Raw genomic sequence first — 5,663 nt, 5'->3', positions numbered from 1 at the left:
AAGGCTTGACAAGAGACTGGAGAAAGATGTAAGTTTGGGACAAAAATCAGGAACACCATGTGAGGCAGTTTGTCTCAGTGGGCTAGTGGGAGGGAGGGAAGCAGCAGAGGCAGCTGGTCGGATTATCTCAGCCTTAGTGACAGAGAAACTCAATGTGCTCCTTGATCTTGTTGTTGGAGAGAAGGATGAAGGAGACAGGATGATGGGCAGTGTTTTACAAAGAAACAAAACCGGGGTTAGTGATATTTAAAATGAATGAACAAAACTAATATATTTAACTTTTATCCAGAATATTAAAATGTACAACTGAAGTCCGCGTTCGAATCCCAGCTCGGCAGATGGTGGAATCTGAATTCAAGAAAAAAATAACTGGAATTAGGAATCTCCTGATCTCCATGGAACCATTGTCAATAGCGAAAAAAATCCTGCCATCCCGACAGTGGCCCAGCCAGCTACTCACTGTATTAATCACTGCAAAGTCTCAACAAAGGAATGAAACTGGATGGACCACTCGGCATCGAACAGGGCATTAGGAAATACAACCACAGAATCAGCCCTCTTGACTCTGCAACATCTTGCTCACTAACATCTGTTTTTTTTGGGCCAAAATGTGGCGAGCTGTCTCACAGACTAGTCAAGGAACAGCCTGACAGAGTCATACTCAGAGTAATCCCTTACAGATAATGGGCAGACACCAACATCACCATCCCTAGATATCGAGAGTTTGATGATGGAAAAGCACAACAGGTCAGGCAGCATCCGAGGAGCAAAAGAATCGACGTTTCAAGCCTAAGCCTTCCATCAGCCTGACCTGCTGTGCTTTTCCAGCACCACACTCTCGACTCTGATCTCCATCTGCAGTCTTCACTTTCTCCTGAAATCTCTGGATATGTCCTGTCCCACCAGCAGGACAGACCAGGCAGAGGTGATGGCACAGTAGTGTACACACAGGAACCATTTGCCCTGGGAGTACTCAGCATTAACTTTGGACACCAGGAAATCTCATGGCTCCTGCTGATTACCACGTACCGTGCTCCCACGGCTGATGAATCAGTTCTCCTCCATGTTGAATAACACTTGGAGGAAGCACTGAGGCAATAACATAGTAACAAGCCTACTCTGGGTACAGGATTTCAATGTACTCTACCAAGAGTAGCTCAGCAGCAGGATTACTGACTGAGCTGGTCGGGTCCTCAAGGACATAGCTGCTCAACTGGGTTTGCAGCAGGCGGTAACCGAACCAGCAAGAGGGAAAAACATACTAGATCTCATCAGAATGAATCTACCAGCTGCAAATGTATCTGTCCATGACAGTGTCGGTAAGAGCGATAACTGTTGTTATCCCACAGTCTTTTTGGAGACAAAGCTTCACCTTAAAGTTGAGAAAAACCTCCGTTGTGTTGAGTTCTTCTATCATCATGCTAAATGGGACAGATGTAGGAACTCAAGTTGGACATCTCTGAGGCACTGTGGGATTACAACAACAGCAGAACTGTACTCCAGCATAATCTGTAATCTCATGGGTTTGTAAATCCCGCACACCCATCACAATGGACAGGTAAGGAGGACATGCCATGAGCAGCACCAGGCATACCTAAAAATGAAGTGCCAACCTGGTGAAGCTACCAAACAGGACCATCTGCATATCAAACAGCATCAGCAGCAAGCAACAGAGCTAAGTGATCCCACAATCAATGGATCAGATCAGAGCTCTGCAATTGTGCCACACCCAGTTGTGAATGGTAATGGACAATTAAACAACTTGTTGCAGGAAGCACAAAAGATATCCCCACCCTTATTGATGGAGGGGTTTCACACATCCATGCAAAAGATAAGATGACAGCATATGCAGCAATCTTCAGCCAGATGTAAAGGGGATGAAACATCTCAGCCTTTTCCAGTGGTTCCTAACATCACAGATGTGAGCTATAAGCCAGTTCAATTTAGTTCGAACAATATCCAGAAATGGTTAAGTAGTGTAAAGGCTATGGGTCCTGTTAACATTCTCGGCAATAATATGGATAGCTTGTGCTCCAGAACTTGCCACCCATCAAGCCACATACTGCTCCAGCACTGGCATCTACCGACAATGTGGAACATTGCCCAGGCATGTTCAACACAAAAACACAGGGCAATCCAACCCAGGCAATTTCCCTCTGTCAGTCCACACTCAATCAGAAGTAAAGTGATGGAAGACGTCATCAACAGGGCTATCCATCAGCAGCTGCTCAGCGACAGCCAGCTGAGTGACACTCATTTTAGGCTCCACCAGGGCCACTCAGCTCCCGATTGTGTTACTGCCTGATTCACAACCTGACATCCAGCTGAATCCCAGTGGAGCCCAGTCCCACTCCAACACAACTATTTCTAGCTGATTCCAACCTCATCTCAGTTCATATACTGAAACTCTCATTCATCATGTGTTATCTCCAGACTTAATTGTCCAAACACACTCCTGGCCAGCCTCCCAAATTCAACCACCCTGTAATCTCAAGAAAAATTGAAAGCTCTGTTGCCCACGTGCTCACTTCTCCCCAAACATGTTCATCTGTCAAAAGGATCCTATTCATAAGGAACAACAATTTAAAATTCTTATTCTTGATTTGATTCCTGGCTGTGATCATCCCTAGCTCCCTGCACCACACATCCTTTGAGACCTCAACAACCATTTTCTTTGAGACTCCCAACGACTTGTTAATTCATTACTTCAACTATGTGGCTGATTCTACAGTTGCGACAGCACTATGGTCTGGAATTTGCAGAGAAAACCTCACAGGTCTGCTTTCCACCGTTAAGACATCCCTCAAAACCTGCTTTTTGGCAATGCTTTTGATCACCTGACCTAATATCTCCATCTCTGGCCTTATATCTAAAGTTCTCAGCAGTATTTTTGTGAAATTATAAGCACGATAATAAAATTACAAACTGTTCTTGATTTGGACATTATCTTCACATCATCACTGTTGCTGTAATGAATAATCTGTAATGTCTCTTACCCAACCACATTGTGGGAGCACCTTCACCACACAAACTGCAGCTGTACAAGAAAGTCAAGCATCACCCTCTCCCCAGGCAACAGGGCTTTGGCATTAATCACTGGTATCTATGGAAGGAGAAACACAGTTGATGTCTTAGGGAGTGCAAAACGGATTACAAGGAATGAAAATGGTTCAGAATTTGATAGTCAGAAATGGAAGGAAAATACACTTGCTCATTGGAAAAAAGAATTCTTGACTGTCAAAAATATTCAAGATAAAAGTAATCTGATAATAGAGCAGCACATGGTCAGGGGCTGGGCCGCAGTGAAAAACTCATTTACAAAGGGTCTATAAAAGTAATAATACAGTACTAAACAGACCAAACATACCCCCATGGTTGGAGAGTGATGAAGCTGGACATTGACAAAGTGGTCCTGAGGGAGCCCAGAGGTGAATCAGAGCAGGATTGGCTGCTGTCATCACAATGACTCTGTACCAGAGAGAGGCTGCACATGCGCCTGGCTGCACCTTGCCCCCTACAAAGATGGCGGCCCAGCACGTGTCCAGTGAATCGTTGTCCCGAATAAAGATGGCGGCGCTCACTCAGGCCTGCAGCCGCTGAGGCAAATCCCCATTTACTGCAAACACGGGACTGAGACGTTCAAATTTGTGTTTTCCGACGTGCACAGTTTTTTTAATAAAACCTTTCAGCTCATAGCAACACAGTTTTTCTCCCGTTTCCTTGTTTATTTCTTTTTTACCGTATCCTTTCGCTCCATAACTTCCCGAGCTTTAATTACAGCGACTCTGTGACGGGCGCGAGGGTGATCACATGGTTTACTTTAGCTCCGCCCCTCATTGACTGTGATTGGTTGGAGGATCAACCTCCCGCTAGGTCCTCCAGCTCCGCCCACCGTCTTTTCATTGGTCCGGTGCTGACATCAATCACCCGGGGTCACTGTTGGCTGGAGCATGCGCAGTGTGTCCTGCTTGTGCTGAGATGTTGGGTCATGTGATGGGAGGTAACAACAATGACTGCAGATGCTGGAACCCAGATTCTGGGTCAGTGGTGCTGGAGGAGCACAGCAGTTCATGCAGCATCCAAAGGGCAGAGAAAAAGCCCTTCATCAGGAATAAAGGCAGTGAGCCTGAAGCGTGGAGAGATAAGCGAGAGGAGGGTGGGGAGAAAGTAGCATAGAGTCCAATGGGTGAGTGGGGGAGGGGATGAAGGTGACAGGTCAGGGAGGAGAGGGTGGAGTGGATAGGTGGGAAAGAAGACAGGCAGGTAGGGCAAGTCCGGACAAGTCATGGGGACAGTGCTGAGCTGGAAGTTTGAACTAGGGTGAGGTGGGGGAAGGGGAAATGAGGAAACTGTTGAAGTCCACATTGATGCCCTGGGGTTGAAGTGTTCTGAGGCGGAAGATGAGGCGTTCTTCCTCCAGGCATCTGGTGGTGAGGGAGCGGCGTTGAACGAGGCCCAGGACCTCCATGTCCTCGGCAGAGTGGGACGGGGGAGCTGAAATGTTGGACCACGGGGCAGTGTGGTGGATTGGTGGGGGTGTCCTGGAGATGTTCCCTGAAGCGCTCTGCTAGGTGGCGCCCCCAGTCTCCCCAGTGTAGAGGAGACCACATTGGGAGCAACGGATACAATAAATGAAATTAGTGGATGTGCAGGTAAAATTATGATGGATGTGGAAGGCTCCTGTAGGGCCTTGGTTAGAGATGAGGGAGGAGATGTGGGCACAGGTTTTACAGTTCCTGTGGTGGCAGGGGCAAGTGCCAGAATGGGAGGGTGGGTTGTAGGGGGCGTGGACCTGACCAGGTAGTCAAGGAGGGAACGGTCCTTGCAGAAGGTGGGAAGGGGTGGGGAGGGAAATATATCCCTGGTGGTGGGGTCTTTTTGGAGGTGGATGATTTGGTTTATGCAAAGGTTTATAGGGTGGAAGGTGAGCCCCAGGGGCTTTCTGTCCTTGTTATGGCTGGAGGGGTGGGGTGTGGTGGGCGGAATGTGGAATGTGGATGAGATGTGTTGGAGGGCATTTTTAACCACGGGGGAAGGGAAATTGCGGTCTCTAAAGAAGGAGGCCATCTGGTGTGTTCTATGGTGGAACTGGTCCTCCTGGGAGCAGATACGTCGGAGGTGGAGGAATTGGAAAACGGGATGGCATTTTTGCAAGAGGTAGGGTGGGTTGAGAGTTTACTGAGGGTAAGAATTCCCTTTGCGTGAGCTCTGCAGCAGATTTCCTTTATTCATGGAGCGAATTGCCTTCCTACTCATGATTGTATAGCTGTAATTGATGAATCAATGTTATCTGAATTAGTACAAAAACTCCCCATTTTCACAACATCTAAAATCTTTAGCACATTGTATCACGGTCTTCTTTGGAGACAAAAAAAAATGAAATGGAGCCTCAAGGAATCGGAGCAGGAGTAGGCAATTCATCCCTTTCAGCTTGTTCCCCCATTCTATCAGATCATGGCTGGGCCAACCCAGACCTCAACACCTCTTTTAGGCTTGATCCGCACAGCCCTCAACTGCTCAATATTTCAAAAATCTCTCTGCCCTCTTTTAAAATAATTTGAGATAGAATCACAGATTCCCTACTGTGTGGAAACAGGCCCTTCAGCCCAACAAGCCAGCACAACCCTCCGAAGAGTAATCCAACCATTCCCCTCCCACATTTA

The 5,663-nt window shown here is 47.1% G+C and overlaps 1 long non-coding RNA gene across 1 annotated transcript; it reads right to left on the bottom strand.

The window, feature by feature from the left end:
• Positions 1-277: 277 nt before the first annotated feature.
• On the bottom strand, positions 278-3,806 carry LOC132810766 (uncharacterized). The gene is made up of 3 exons (XR_009643071.1): positions 3,368-3,806; positions 2,997-3,103; positions 278-348 (listed from the first exon to the last, which is right to left on the bottom strand). It is a non-coding gene; the product is annotated as an uncharacterized LOC132810766 (long non-coding RNA).
• Positions 3,807-5,663: the final 1,857 nt, after the last annotated feature.

Source organism: Hemiscyllium ocellatum, unplaced genomic scaffold (genome assembly GCF_020745735.1).
Source record: "Hemiscyllium ocellatum isolate sHemOce1 unplaced genomic scaffold, sHemOce1.pat.X.cur. scaffold_1918_pat_ctg1, whole genome shotgun sequence".
Classification (NCBI taxonomy): Eukaryota; Metazoa; Chordata; class Chondrichthyes; order Orectolobiformes; family Hemiscylliidae; genus Hemiscyllium; species Hemiscyllium ocellatum.
Note: the sequence above shows the minus strand (reverse complement) of the source record. Positions and strands in the feature narration are given on the sequence as shown.